Source organism: Dendrobates tinctorius, unplaced genomic scaffold (genome assembly GCF_039654945.1).
Source record: "Dendrobates tinctorius isolate UK_male_01 unplaced genomic scaffold, ASM3965494v1 ptg000008l, whole genome shotgun sequence".
In the NCBI taxonomy this organism is placed as follows: Eukaryota; Metazoa; Chordata; class Amphibia; order Anura; family Dendrobatidae; genus Dendrobates; species Dendrobates tinctorius.
In genome coordinates, this window is record NW_027361676.1 from 57,583,182 (window position 1) to 57,599,600 (window position 16,419).

Consider the following 16,419-nt stretch of genomic DNA (forward strand, 5'->3'; position numbering starts at 1 on the left):
TGTGATACCTTTAGGACCTCCCATCACTTAACTATGGACAGATTTGCACAGCTTGTTAGAGGCATAAAACAGTCACAGTAACAAATTGAGCATTGTGGGACCAAGACCTAGATATAAATAATGAAGCCGAGATCTTAAAAACTACATAAATAAGTGCAGAATATTTGTTGAGCACGAATTTTCTAAAAATACATATGATAAATTAATTGTCTGGTATCTAAATTGTATGATGTGTAATGTTCAATGATCTGTTGCACAGTAGTCAGTGTTTATAAATGCCTTTCCTAATGCTACCCATAATGTGCAATGCATAATTACATGTTCACATACAGTAGAGATAAGCACACCTCTGGTAAGTTTCAAGATTTGGCAAATATTTTTCTTACCTAACAACGATTAAAGAAGACTACGCATGAGCATTATATACGATATTCTGTATGTGAAAAGTAAGTATGAGCAATCTTTGTTTAGCTTTTAAAGAACAAAGTAAGCTGCTTCGGCTTTAACGAAAAGACTGTCACAATTTTACCACTTACTGAATCCTGGACAAAGTGAGTGACAACTCAACTGCCCTCTAGCACCAGAGTTGTGCTGTGCTGTCAGTACTGTGAGTGACATCTCAGCCGTCCATTCTAGGGCAGGGACAAGCCCTGATTGGCGATTGGACGGAACTCACAATACTCACAGCTCAGAACGCACTTGCCCCAGATTGGACGGCTGAGCTGTCACTCACACTTCTGATAGTTTAGCACGACCCTAAACCTATAGTGTACCTGTTCACTTTATTTTAATCTAGTAGTTTACCGTAATCTTTTTCTTTGTCTTTCTTTTGACAAAATGTTTATTAAGTCTTCCTTTTAGTTTAATTTTGGCAAAGTTTCACCCCTCCACAAAAGCTTAAGGCTGTGTGCCAACGATGCGATTTTTAAGCGTTTTTGCCGCGATTTTCGGAGCAAAAATGCTGCAAAAACGTTTAAAGATTGTGTACAGAACGCACCCCATCCATTGCTATGGCATTCCGCACATGCTGTACTAATGCTGCGCTTTTTTCCACGGTAGAATCGCATTGTGGAAAAAAATCGCAGCATAATCATTCTTTTGTGCGGAATCGCAAAGAATTGTTGCGATTCCGCACCCATAGGAATGCATGAGAATCGCTTACTTCCCGCATGTGGCTATGCCCACCATGCGGGAAGTTAAGCGTCTCATGTGCGGTTGGTACCCACGGTGTGGAGGAGAGGAGACTGTCCTCCAGGCCCTGGGTACCATACCCCTGTAAAAAAAAGAATAAAAAAAAAAAAAAAAAAAAAAATCGGGGTATATTTACCTTCTGACGTCCCGCAGTGCATTCACGGCCTAAGCGTTCGCAGTAATGCCTTGCGGCAAGGTCCTGTGATTACGTAGTCTCGCGTGACTCTAGCGGTCTCGCGAGATCGCTATAGTAACGCGAGACCAACGTCATCAAAGGTCTCGCAAGGCATTACTGGGAACGCTGAGGCTCGGGATGTCGGAAGGTAAATATACCGCGGTTTTTTATTTTTTTATCATTTTTAACATTTTATCTTTTACTATTGATGCCGCATAGGCGGCCTCAGTAGTAAAAAGCTGCTCACACTTGTCAAACACTATGTTTGATGAGTGTGACCAACCTGTCAATCACTTTCCAAGCAATGCTTCAAATCGCTTGGAAAGTGCTTGAGAATAGCTTAGTTACTCACCGATAACGGTGTTTCTCAGAACCCATGACAGCACCACGGAGAGAGGGGATCCGCCCTTCAGGGACAGGAACCTACAGATAAAAAGGGCGGTACCTCTCCTCCGCCTTCAGTTGGTTACAGAGCATCAGAGGGTCTCCAGGTTAGTTAGACAACAGAAATATATGCATAACATTATAATATTGCTTATTATCAGAAGCACCGTGTCTAAACGGAAACACTCTACTAACAGTAAAACGTGCCCACCACACTCGTGAAGGGGAGGGGAATAAGCGGGTGCTGTCATGGGTTCTGAGAAACACCGTTATCGGTGAGTAACTAAGCTATTCTCCCTCACCCATGACAGCACCACGGAGAGAATTACAGAGATTGGTAGCTTAGGGAGGGACCACCGCCTGAAGGACCCTACTCCCGAAGGTCAGGTCAGACGTAGAGGCTAGATCTAATCTATAGTGCCTAAAAAAGGTCGAAGGTGATGACCAGGTGGCCGCCTTACAGATTTTTTCTATTGATACCTCAGATCTTTCAGCCCATGAGGTCACCATCACTCCTGTGGAATGGGCTCTCAACCCTTCCGGAATGGTATTTTCACTGGATGAATATGCCAGGGCAATCGCATCCCTTATGCACCTTTCCAGGGTACTCTTAGATGCTTTGAGTCCCTTCCAAGGTCCCTGAAAACACACAAGGAGAGAGCCTTCCTTCCTACATTTCTTGGTGGCCTCTAGATACTGCACTAGGCACCTCATCACGTCTAAGGTGTGGAATTTGTCTTCTCCCTTCTTTTTAGGATTTGGGCAGAATGAAGGAAGGACTACCTCTTGGGACTTATAGAAGTGTGATGACACTTTGGGTAGATATGCCAGGTCAGGCTTTAAAATGACCCTATCATCTAGAATCTTTGTGAAAGGTGGCCCTACTGATAAAGCTTGCATATCGCTCACTCTGCGAGCTGATGTTAGCGCCAAAAGAAGCACTGTTTTTAACGACAGGATTCTTAGGGATGCTGAGTGAATAGGTTCGAATGGAGGGCCTGTTAGCGTGGATAGTACAAGATTTAGATCCCATGATTGTAATCTTTGATTAGCTATCGGCCCGGATCTGGATACGGCCTTAGTAATCTGTCACCCAGGGATTACCTACCACATTATGGTTATAAAGGTGCCCAAGGCCTCTACTTGTACCTTTAATGTGTTGACCGCTAGACCCTGTTCTAGGCCCTTTTGTAGAAATTCTAGGATTTTGTCAATGTGAACCTCATCCTGAACCTTTACCTCCGAAGTGGATAAGAATTTTTTCTCTTTTTTTTTTTTTTTTTTTGTAGTGTAGTTATCAGGTTCTCTGAAATTCCTCTGTCTCTCATCAGTGCCCTCTCAAATTCCATGCTGTTAAATGGAATCTCCCTGCCTGAGGGTGTAACACTGGCCCCTGCGATAGCAGGTCCAGGAGATCTGGGAGGATCCATGGGTCGGTTAGAGAGAATATTCTTAGCCAGGAGAACCAGGTTCTTTTGGGCCAGAAGGGGGCTATTAAAATCATTCCTGCCCCATCCTCTCTGACTTTTCTTAACACTGCTGGTATCAGCATGATCGGGGGAAAGGCATATGTTAGGCCCCATGTCCATGGGAGTATGAAGGCGTCCAGAGCTAGAGGATTCCCCCTGGGGTCTATGGAGCAGAAAGTTTCCACTTTTTGTTTCTGAAGTCGGCAAACAGATCTATGCCCGGGTCCCCCCACATTTTTACAATCTGCCGAAAAACGGACCGCTTTAGGACCCATTCCCCTTGTCATAATTGGGAGCGACTTAGAAAGTCTGCCCTTTGATTCTCCGTGCCCCGGATGTGTAGTGGTGACAGAGATAGCAGGTTTGCCTCTGCTAATTTGAGGACTCTGGAGAATGTTTCCATTAGGGCTCGGGACCTGGTTCCCCCCTGATGATTTATATATGCTATTGTAACTCGATTGTCCGAAATATGCGGACATGATGACCCCGGAGCAGGGGTAAGAAGTGTACTAATGCGTAGCCCACTGCTAAGAGCTCTCACTGGTTCGAGGAGGCTTCTAATTCTTGAACTCCCCACGTACCCTGGGCCACTTCGTTGTTCATGTGTGCTCCCCACCCTGTGGGACTGGCATATGTGGTAGCTATGTGTGTTATTTTTTGTTACCCAGGGGATCCCTTTGGAAGGGTTGTCTTGGCTTTTCCACCAGGTTAGGGAATGAGTAGTTTTTGAATTTAGGGTAATACGACCCTCTAGGTGTCCCCCTACTGCAGACTAGTTGGCTAGTACATCCCACTGTAGAACTCTCGTGTGTAACTGAGCCCATTGGACTGCTGGCAGGCAGGCGGAGCGAGAACCTAGTCGTGACATCGCTTTTCTTAATGCCATGGAGGGATTTTGGATGGCTCTTGTTACAATTTGAGCGATTTTCTCCTTCTTGCGGTCTGGGAGGCGGCACTCTTGAATGTTTGAGTCCAATATTAGACCCAAGAATTCCTGTACTCTGCTGGGCTCTGATCTTGATTTTTTAGATTCAGGAGCCAGCCCAGGCCTTGCAGAGTGCCCATCACTCTGTCCCCCTGTTCCCAGCGTTTTTGAACCAAGCTGGTTGCTAATAAAAAATAGTCCAGATACGGGATTAATATTATGTCTTGCTCCCTTATATGGGCCATCATCTCTGCCCGTGGAGCTACAGATATTCCGAATGGCAAGGCTCTATACTGGAGTTCTCTTATCTCGCCCTTTATCGAGACAGCTAACCTGAGATATTTCCTGGAGTTTTTGTGAATGGGGATGTGATAATAGGCGTCGCTGAGATCCAACACCGAGATTGGTGGTGGACCTGATTGACTCCAAAAAAAATTTTTTTTTTTTAAAATTTATAATTGTCTGAAACCTGCCGCCTGGCTTGGTCACCAGGAAAAAGAGGGGAGTAAAACCCCTTGCCCCTTCCCTGCAGGGGAACCTCCTGGAGGGCTCCTTTTTCTACCAGGCTTAGGACTTCGTTTCCTAGGGCTTTCTGCTCTTGCATACTGGATCTTAGCGGAGTCATTACATACTTTTGAGGCGGGAGGGAGAGAAGTTTATCCTTAGGCCCTCCTGGATTAGGGGTTTACTGTCCATGGGTTGTTTGATATTCTTTTCCAGGCTGGGAGAAAAAAGGGTTAACCTTCCCCCCACCCTGAGCAAACTGTCACCTAGAGGGCTTTTTGTCTCAGGACAAGTTGCCGAGGAGGAACCCTCTATCTCTTCTCTTGTCAGCCCACTTTGCTCTCTCGGTGGTCTCCGCAAAAGAAACTTTCTATTCCGAAAGGGCCTCTTAGCTGCATTTGAGAGTGCTGCTGCTTTGGACGATAACCAGACTGAGTCTGCGGATGAGTCCGCTAGGAAGGCAGCCGCTCCCCTTATTACTGGGATAGAGTCTAGGATTTTATCGCTTGGCGTCCCGCTATGGCTGGCCTGAGGTTACCTCCAGCTAACTGCCCTGCACCTTTAAGAAAGGTATCTGCCTTTTTATCTAGGGGACCCCTGAGGGTGCCCATGTCCTCAAAGGGGAGGGCAAAATTTTTTTTTTTTTTTTTTTGAGGCCTTTGCGACAGCTACATCGAGCTTCGGGCCCCTTTCCTCACAGGGATATTTCCTTTTAAGGGAAGGGACCGTGGTGTTTTTCCTGTCCGGTTTATCCCATTCTTTTTGATTAGACCCCGCACATTTTCATTTAGCGGGAACACTCTCCGCGCCTTTTCTGGCCCAGTCCCCCGAACATTATGTCCTGGACTGTTTTATCCGGCCTAGGGTCCAGCACCCCCATGGTAGACGTTACCGCTTTCACTAGTTTGTCCACCTCGTCTAGGGGGAAGCAGTGACGCCCCTCTGTTTCCTCGTCTGAGGATGAGGAACTGGAATCTGAGGGTTTTGACGTGATTTCTCCCGATGTCGAGGAATCTGACTGGGAAATCACTATTGTGTCTTTTTTTTTTTTTTTTTTTGATTTGTCCCTATGCTTAAGGGATATAAGGGCACTCTGACCTCCAATTTAATCGCAGCTTTTAGGTCAGAGGCCAAATCCGGAGTTTCCTAACAGAGGATTTCTTTTGTACATGGTTCCGTTTTTTTTTTTTTTTTTTCGCACTCGATGTTTTCTTTGCTTTGGCTTTTGCCCCCGGTGGTCACTGGGGTTATAGCAGTTTTTGGCCCCTGATCATTTGACCATTCCCTTTTCCCATGGGGTCACATGGTCTAGGCAGGTGTTGGTGATAGCGTCTTGTGAAGCCACTGCAGAAACCTGGTGGAGTTACCAGCTGGCTTGAAGCCACTGCTGAAACTGGTGTTGAACTCTGGCTGCCTGGTGTCCGCAGCAGAGTGAGATGGTGAAGGTGGCAGCTGGCTCTGAGGTGTAGAACCACTCTCTCAAGAAATAGGTAGGGGACTAGCACAAGTGGGGCACCCCTTTTCTTTTCCCCTTCTTTCCCTAGTAAGGGAAATGGAACTTTTAATACAATGGTGAACATTCACGAAGATCACTCACCCAAAGGTATGCGGCTGCAGGTATCGATTCGGGAGATGGAGTCAGGTCCTGAATAGGCTGCACTCCTGGTGGCGATTTGCTCCTTGCAGCTGACGTGCTATGCTGCGTGGAGTGACTACTGGAACGACCATCTGTACTGCGTTCTTTTGACGATGATTGTGGTGGTGGTGCTGCTGCTGCTAAAGCTGCTGCCTGGCTTGCTGCTCCTGTTGCTGGTCACTATCCCCTTCAGGATCGCCTCCAGCCTGGAGCGCTTGTGCAGCCACCATTTTAAAATTTCCCGGCTGGCGTCACCGCTCCCATCCTGCACCGCGGTCCCCGGGAGAGCGCTCCTGCGCATGCGCCGGTTCTAGGGACCCGGAAGCCGGCTTCTACTTCCGGGGCGGCCGCCATCTTGGTACACCTCTGTAACCCGGCGCCGCCCGCATGTTTACCGGGTCCCCACGAGCCCCGACTTCCTCTCCGGAGCGGCGGCTCCGGCGTCACTCCCGCCCGCTCACCCGGCAGCCCGCATGGGCCCCAGCAGTGGCGGCTTCGGGCACCGCACCTTCCCGAGGCAGGGGCCTTCCCGCTGCCACCACCGGTCAGGCCGGCCCCGGATCCTGGACACACGAAAGGTACCGTCCTGTGGGTCCCTCCGTCAGGGACAGGAACCCAACTGAAGGCGGAGGAGAGGTACCGCCCTTTTTATCTGTAGGTTCCTGTCCCTGAAGGGCGGATCCCCTCTCTCCGTGGTGCTGTCATGGGTGAGGGAGAAAATCGCGGCAAAATCGCAAACAGAATCGCGGTAAAATCACGGTGAAATCGCGCGGGAAAAAAACGCGCGATTTCTGGGAAGGAGTCCGGTTTTCAGTGTGCGTTTTAACACGCAACGTGGGCACATAGCCTAAGAGTTAATCAAAAGGATTTGCAGAACAGTAGTCCAGCAGCTACCTTCTACTACTTGCCGGCATCGCTGGCACCACTTTTAATTGGTAGCTGCAATGTAATAATATTGCAGGACCTACTAATCAAAAGAGGCACCAGAAATGCCAGTGGGTAATAGAAAAGTTGCAAAGCTCTGGTATGGTGACTAAGGATGACAAATATGGCCACTGGATCAGGGTCCTGCAAATCCTTTTGCTCAGTCCAATAAAAAAAATCATATTTTTTAAATTTATAGTTTTTTTTTTACCAGAATCAATATATATAGTTGAAACCAGAAGTGTACATACACTTTATAAAAAGATACATATGCATGTTTTTCTCAATATCTGACATGAAATCAGAATAAACCTTTCCCGTTTTAGGTCATTTAGGATTACCATAATTATTAACCCATTTACCCCCAAGGGTGGTTTGCATGCTAATTACCAGGCCAAATTTTACAATTCTGACCACTGTCCTTTTATGAGATAATAACTCTGGAACGCTTCAATGGATCCCGGTTGTTTTCTCATGAGATATTGTACTTCATGATAGTGGTCAAATTTCTTTGATATGAATTGCATTTGCTTGTGAAAAAAAACAGAAATTTGGTGAAAATTTAGAAAATGTCTCAATTTTTCAACTTTGAATTTTCATGCCCTTAAATCACAAAGATATGTCACACAAAATACTTAATAATTAACATTTCCCACATGTCTACTTTACATCAGCACAATTTTGGAACCACAATTTTTTTTCTTAAGAAGTTATAAGGGTTAAAAGATGACCAGCGATTTCTCATTTTTACAACACCATTTTTTTAGGGACCACATCACATTTGAAGTCACTTTGAGGGGTCTATATGATAGAAAATACCCAAAAGTGACACCATTCTGAAAACTGCACCCCTCAAAATCACATTCAAGAAGTTTATTAACCCTTCAGGTGCTTCACAGGAATTTTTGGAATGTTTAAAAAAAATGAACATTTAACTTTTTCACAAAAAATTTACTTCAGATCCAATTTTTTGCTTTATTTTACCACGGGTAACAGAAAAAATTGGACCCCAAAAGTTGTTGTACAATTTGTCCTGAGTACGCTGATACCCCATATATGCAGGTAAACCTCTGTTTGGGCACATGACAGAGCTCAGAAGGGAAGGAGCACCGTTTGACTTTCCAATACAAAATTGGCTGAAATTGAGATTGGATGCCAAGTCGCGTTTGGAGAGCCCCTGATGTGCCTAAACAGTGGAAACCCCCCACAAGTGACACCATTTTGGAAACTAGACCCCCTAAGGAACTTATCTAGATGCATGGTGAGCACTTTGAACCCCCAAGTGCTTCACAGAAGTTTATAAAGTACAGCCGTAAAAATAAAAAATCATATTTTTTATACAAAAATGTTCTTTTTACCCCCAGTATTTTATTTTCACAAGGGTAAAAGGAGATATTGGACCCCAAAAGTTTTTGTCCAATTTGTCCTGAGTACGCCGATACCCTATATGTGGGGGTAAATCACTGTTTGGGCGCACAGCAGAGCTTGGAAGTGAACTAGCACCACTTGATGTTTTCAACGCAGAATTGGCTGGAATTGAGATCGGACGCCATGTCACATTTGGAGAGCCCCTGATGTGCCTAAACAGTGGAAACCCTCAATTGTACCTCCAACCCTAACCCCAACACATCTTTAGCCCTAATCCGAGCCCTAGCCATAACGCTAACCCCAAACCTAACCCTAACACAACCCTAATCTCAGCCCTATCCCTAATCCAACCCTAATCCAAACCCTAACCCTAACTTTAGCCCCAACCCTAACCCTAACTTTAGCCCCAAACCTAACCCTATTTTTAGCCTCAACTCTAACCCTAACTTTAGTCCCCAATCCTAACCCTAACTTTAGCCCCAACCCTAACTTTAGCCCTAACCCTATCCCTAACCCTAATGGGAAAATGGAAATAAATATATATTTTTTATCTTATTATTTTTTCCTACCTAGGAGGAGTGATAAAGGAGGGTTTGATTTACTATTTATAGTGGGTTTTTATAGCGGGTTTTTATGTTTGGCAGCTGTCACATGCTAAAAGACGCTTTTAATTGCAAAAAATTGTTTTTGCATCACCGCATTTTGAGAGCTATAATTTTTCCATATTTTGTTCCACAGAGTCATGTGAGGTCTTGTTTTTGCGGGACGATTTGTCATTTTTATTGGTACAATTTTCAGGCACATGACAATTTTTGATCGCTTTTTATTCCGATTTTTGGGAGGCAGAATGAACAAAAAACAGCAATTGATAAATTTCTTTGGGGGGGCGTTTATACCATTCCACGTATGGTAAAATTGGTAAAGCAGTTTTATTCTTTGGGTCAGTATGATTACACATCCACATTTATATCACTTTTTTATGTTTTGGTGCTTTTATACAATAAAAACTATGTTATATAAAAAATAATTATTTTTGCATCACTTAAATCTGAGAACTATAACTTTTCTATTTTTTTGCTGATGACTCTATATGGCGGCTCATTTATTTGCGGGACAAGATGACGTTTGCAGCGGTATCATGTTTATTTATATCGTCTTTTTGATCGCGTGTTATTCCACTTTTTGTTTGGTGGTATGATGATAAAGCATTTTTTTGCCTTATTTTTTATGGGGTTCACTAAAGGGGTTAACTAGTGGGATAGTTTTATAGGCCGGGTCATTACGGACGCAGCGATAGTAAATATGTGTACTTTTCTTTTTTATTTATTTACATAAAGAAATGTATTTATTAGGGAAAATATTTTTTACATACCATACATACTCGTGTATCTGCCGACCCGAGTATAAGCCGACCCCCCATATTTTGCCACAAAAAACTGGGAAAACTTATTGACTCATGTATAAGCCTAGGGTGGAAAATGCAGCAGCTTCTGGTAAATTTCAAAAATAAAAATAGATACCAATAAAAGTAAATTTAATTGAAACATCAGTAGGTTAAATCTTTTTGAATATCCATATTGAATCAGGAGCCCCATATAATGCTCCATACAGTTCATGATGGCCCCATAAGATGCTCCATACAAAATACACCCCATATAATGCTGAACAAAGGTAAACAATGGCCCCATAAGATGCTCCATATAATAATATGCTACTCCATAAAGGTTATAGCCCCATAAAATGCTCCATAGACCATGCCCCCCATAAGATGCTCCCTAGGTTATGCCCCATAAGATGATTCATAGATTATGCCCCCATAAAATGCTCCATAGATTATGCCCCCATAAGATGCTCCATAGATTATGCCCCCATAAGATGTTCCATAGATTATGTCCTCATAAGATGCTCCATAGATTATGCCTTCATAAAATGCTCCATAGATTATGCCCCCATTTGCTGCCCCATAATATGCTCCATAGATTATGCCCCCATAAAATGCCCCATAAAATGCTCCATAGCTTATGTCCCCATAAAATGCTCCATAGATAATGCCCCATAAAATGCTCCATAGATTATGCCCCCATAAGATGCTCCATAGATTATGCCCTCATAAGATGCTCCATAGATTATGCCCCCATATGCTTCCCCATAAAATGCTCCATAGATTATGCCCCCATAGGATGCTGCATAGATTATGCCCCCATAAGATGCTCCATAGATTATGCCCTCATAAAATGCTCCATAGATTATGCCCCCATAAGATGTTCCATAAATTATGTCCTCATAAGATGCTCCATAGATTATACCTTCATAAAATGCTCCATAGATTATGTCTCCATTTGCTGCCCCATAATATGCTCCATAGATTATGCCCCCATAAAATGCTCCATAGATTATGCCCCCATAAAATGCTCCATAGATTATGCCCCCATAAAATGCTCCATAGATTATGCCCCATAAAATGCTCCATAGATTATGCCCCCATAAGATGCTCCATAGATTATGCCCTCATATGCTGCCTCATAAAATGCTCCATAGATTATGCCCCTATAAAATGCTCCATAGGTTATTCCCCCATAAAATGTCCATAAGATGCTCCATAGATTATGCCCCATAAGATACTCCATAGAATATGCCCCATATGCTGAAGCTGCTGCTGCAAATAAAATAAAATGACATTCTCATCTCTCGTCACTGGGGGCCAGGTGCCCCCATATGCTGCCCCATAAAATGCTCCATAGATTATGCCCCCATAAGATGCTCCATAGATTATGCCCCCATAAGATGCTCCCTAGATTATGCCCCCATAAAATGCTCCATAGATTATGTCCTCATAAGATGCTCCATAGATTATGCCTTCATAAAATGCTACATAGATTATGTCCCCATTTGCTGCCCCATAATATGCTCCATAGATTATGCCCCATAAAATGCCCCATAAAATGCTCCATAGATTATGTCCCCATAAAATGCTCCATAGATTATGCCCCATAAAATGCTCCATAGATTATGCCCCCATAAGATGCTCCATAGATTATGCCCTCATAAGATGCTCCATAGATTATGCCCCCATATGCTGCCCCATAAAATGCTCCATAGATTATGCCCCCATAAGATGCTGCATAGGTTATGCCCCCATAAGATGCTCCATAGATTATGCCCTCATAAAATGCTCCATAGATTATGCCCTCATAAGATGCTACATAGATTATGCCCCCATTTGCTGCCCCATAAAATCCTCCATAGATTAAGCCCCCATAAATTGCTCCATAGATTATGCCCCCATAAGATGCTCCATAGATTATGCCCTCATATGCTGCCCCATAAAATGCTCCATAGATTATGCCCCCATAAAATGTTCCATAGGTTATTCCCCCATAAAATGTCCAAAGATTATGCCCCCATAAGATGCTCCATAGATTATGCCCCAAGATACTCCATAGATTATGCCCCCATAAGATGCTCCATAGATTATGCCCCCATAAGATGCTCCATAGATTATGCCCCATAAGATACTCCATAGATTATGCCCCCATAAGATGCTCCATAGATTATGCCCTCATATGCTGCCCCATAAAATGCTCCATAGATTATGCCCCCATAAAATTCTCCATAGGTTATTCCCCCATAAAATGTCCAAAGATTATGCCCCCATAAGATGCTCCATAAATTATGCCCCATAAGATACTCCATAGATTATGCCCCCATAAGATGCTCCATAGATTATGCCCCCATAAGATACTCCATAGATTATGCCCCCATAAGATGCTCCATAGATTATGCCCCATAAGATACTCCATAGATTATGCCCCCATAAGATGCTCCATAGATTATGCCCTCATATGCTGCCCCATAAAATGCTCCATAGATTATGCCCCCATAAAATGTTCCATAGGTTATTCCCCCATAAAATGTCCAAAGATTATGCCCCCATAAGATGCTCCATAGATTATGCCCCATAAGATACTCCATAGATTATGCCCCCATAAGATACTCCATAGATTATGCCCCCATAAGATACTCCATAGATTATGCCCCCATAAGATGCTCCATAGATTATGCCCTCATATGCTGCCCCATAAAATGCTCCATAGATTATGCCCCCATAAAATTCTCCATAGGTTATTCCCCCATAAAATGTCCAAAAGATGCTCCATAGATTATGCCCCATAAGATACTCCATAGAATATGGCCCATATGCTGAAGCTGCTGCTGCAAATAAAATTAAATGACATTCTCACCTCTCGTCGCTGGGGGCCAGGTGCCGGTGTGCTGAGCAGGCGGGGACACTGGTGCGCTATGGGGGACAGGTGCCAGTGTCAATGCTGGCTCAGGGCCCGGCACCTCAGATACTCACATGTCCCCGTTACACCGCTGCCGCTCCATCTTCCGGGTCCTCTGTCAGTGACGTTCATGCAGCAGAGGGCACGGTGCACACTAATCATGTCATCGCACCCTCTGCTGCCTGAACATCACTGACAGAGGACGTGGAGGACAGAGCGGCGTGCAGCGATGGACCGGGGACAGGTGAAAAAAAATCGCATATACTTACCCCCTCCTGGCACGGTCTATGCAGCCCGGCTTCTCCTACGGTCTCCGGCAGCTATTCCTTCCTTCAGCGGTCATGTGGTACCGCTCATTAAAATCATGAATATGCGCATATTCATGACTTTAATGAGCGGTACCATGTGACCGCTGAAGGAAGGTGTAGGAGAAGCAGGGGGCTGCAGAGACGCACCAGGGGGTGGTTTGATCTGAGACCTCTGCTCCCCCTCCCCGCTGACCCCCTGGCGTATATGACTCACGTATAAGCCGAGAGGGGCACTTTCAGCCCCAAAAATGGGCTGAAAATCTTGGCTTATACGCGAGTATATATGGTAGATTATTTTTTTTAACCTTTTTACATTGTCCCAGTATGGGACATTACTCTCTAAAGTCAGATCACTGATCTGACACCTTGCACTGCACTGTGTCAGATCAGCGATCTGACAGGCAGTGAAGGAGGCTTGCCGGTGCCTGTTCTCAGCAAGCACTGACAAGCCACCTCACTGCAGGACCCGGAAGGACCCCGTGGCCATCTTGGAGCTGGGGGTCTCCATGGAGACACTCAGAACAACTCGATCACAGCGCGTTCTTCTGAGGGAAGCACGCAGGGAGCCCCCTGCCTGCCAATGCTTCTCCTGCTGCTGGCATCGGAACACTTTGATCATGTTTTATCACAGTGTGTTTGGGGGTTAAAGTGCCGGGAGCGTTCCATGACCACTCCTGGCACTTAGTGCCGCATGTGTGGCTGATCACATATGACGTACTATTCCGTCCATGGGAATTAAGTCCCAGGTCACATGGATAGTACGTCCAATGGCAGAGAGGGGTTAAATATAAGCCCTGTGCCCCCATTCTTATACTCACCCTCCTGTGTCTTCATATAGTACTTTACAGACACCACACTGGTCCCGCAGCACCTTCTTCTACCCGTAGCTTCCAGCATAATAACATACTATTATTTATAATAACACCACATATGCTATTTATGTCATTAAATATTTTGCCACATTTTTTGCTACAAATATATTTTTCCCTATTTTCCACCTCTAAAACCTGGGTGCGTCTTATAGTCTGGTGCGTCTTGTAGACCGAAAAATATGGTATCATTATCTTTAATACATAACACTTTAATTTCTATGCTGTATTTCACTCCATATGTGTCACACTGCCAGCACACATGGATACGGACAACACACGGATATCACACAGATGTCACATACATACACACGGGTGGCACATGGACACGGATCTCACCAGTTTTTCCAGTACCAGAAACACCAGGATGTGTGAATAGAGCCTAATATACATTTCTTTCAATTGAATCCCTATAAAGTAGCATTAGTATTCCTGTAACCATACAGTGTGGCAGCAGTCCTACACTATAAAGAATGGATAGCTAGATAGGCATGCTGTCGATTAATGCTAACACTAAAATTTAGCAATAATTTAGCCTTCCCAACATGTTTCACCATACTGGCGTCATCAGGGGAATAAGGCTTATAAATCATTCCTCTCATGATAAATCAGACTATATCCCACTAATATGCCATTACTCTGTAACATCTGACATGGTTTTTACATGATCCATCTGAGTTGTACGTTGTTATGGAATATGTTAGCACTTTCTATCTAAAATTATTATTATTATTAGATTTAATAGAGGATGTTGCTCAGGATGTGTATACAATATACACTTTGATATTGTGTTCAATGGCAGACGTACCTTTAAACTTATATACCTATCCTGGTAATATACTTTTCTTCATGGCACATGCTGCAGATAATCCAATAAGCGGCCACTGAGGTCTGTTATTTGCTTTCCAAAAAAATGTATTTTCTTCCACTTCCATAAATGACACTTTTCAATCGTTTAAAGAAGGAAAAGAAGAATCATTGATGTGTGGGAGTCCTGCTCACAGCCACACATTCACATAGCTGTCTATTCAGTGCAATAAAGATAATAAAATAAAGTGTGAAGTGTTATTTATTTCACACTAACATCATTTAGCTGTCAGATAAAACTGGAAATGTAATCCTGGCTTTCAACTCCTGCACATACCAGCTTTTGAAATAGCACAAAGCGGTTTGGAAATTGCTGATTAATCGGCCTCTCTGAGGAACTGCAAAACTACAAATTATACGAGACTGGCCCCAAAACCTTGCACCAGTGTCAAGACTATAAGTGTTTATTTCTGTGGAATAAAGCATAAGCAAAAGAAAATTAGAAATAGCCTATAGATCTTTTATCCAAGCATTATATCCCAAAGCCGGGGGCTCTGCCAAAAATATACCATACATTGAATAATAATGATAATAATAATATTAACATTGAATCAAAACAGTACAATACCTGGAGCCTAATGCATAAAAGAAAAATACATACAGATGGGGTAACCCTAAGGCCATGTGCACACATTGAGTAAACGGATGCAGACATTTCGGCACCAATTCTGCATCTCTTAGCAGGAAAAACACGCATTTGTGATGTGTTTTTGCCTGCGTTTTTTGACTGATTTGAGTGAAGTTAATGGTGAAAAACGCACAGTGAATCGACATACAGCAGATTATTTTCTGCACCAAATCTGCAAATCAAAACTACACAACGTGTGCATGACACTTCAATTTTCTCATTCACTTTGCTGTCATCAGGATTGCTTCAGGTTTTGCTAACAAATCTGCATGGCAAAACCGCACCAAAACTTCAATGTATTCACAAGCCGTTAACATCACGAGCGAGGAGTGCTTGAAAAGGGGCCATGCCATGACATTTATACAGTGGCGCACCATCTGGGGAACCATCTTTACAGGTTGTCCTTGCTAATGCTGTATATCCACAAATAATATACCACTAAAATATTGGAGAGAGTCATAACTAGGTTTTTCATTTAAAAAAGTAAAGAAATACTAGAAAATACACTTAAAGGGAACCTGTCATGTAAAAAAAATGCAATTCACCTGAAGATATAGGATTATTCTGCAGGTTAATAGTATGCTGAAACTGCCCGGCACCTGTACCGAGAGCCCCGCTGCCGGGGGTATATTATCTTTATTCCTCCTGGTAGGCTCACGCTTTCAGTTATAAGGGTGTGGTTTCACCGCTCAGTGCATAGTAAGCAGCGGCTGTAACCACGCCCCCGGCACTGACTGACAGACAGATCTAATGCTGTTTAACTATTTAAATGCAACTCTAAATAACTGACACTGACAAGCTTTAAACATCTGCATTGCCCGAGCACATATTAGGGTGCTTTCACATTGGGTTATGTGTCCCTCTCAGGGCATATGTCCAGAATCCCCC

The 16,419-nt window shown here is 43.8% G+C and overlaps 2 long non-coding RNA genes across 2 annotated transcripts in view; both read right to left on the bottom strand.

The window, feature by feature from the left end:
* The window catches only part of LOC141091967 (uncharacterized), a 65,038-nt gene that overhangs the window by 33,186 nt on the left and 15,433 nt on the right, over positions 1–16,419 (bottom strand). The window lies entirely within an intron of this gene.
* On the bottom strand, positions 3,051–6,997 carry LOC141091962 (uncharacterized). The gene is made up of 2 exons (XR_012232628.1): positions 6,043–6,997; positions 3,051–6,002 (listed from the first exon to the last, which is right to left on the bottom strand). It is a non-coding gene; the product is annotated as an uncharacterized lncRNA (long non-coding RNA).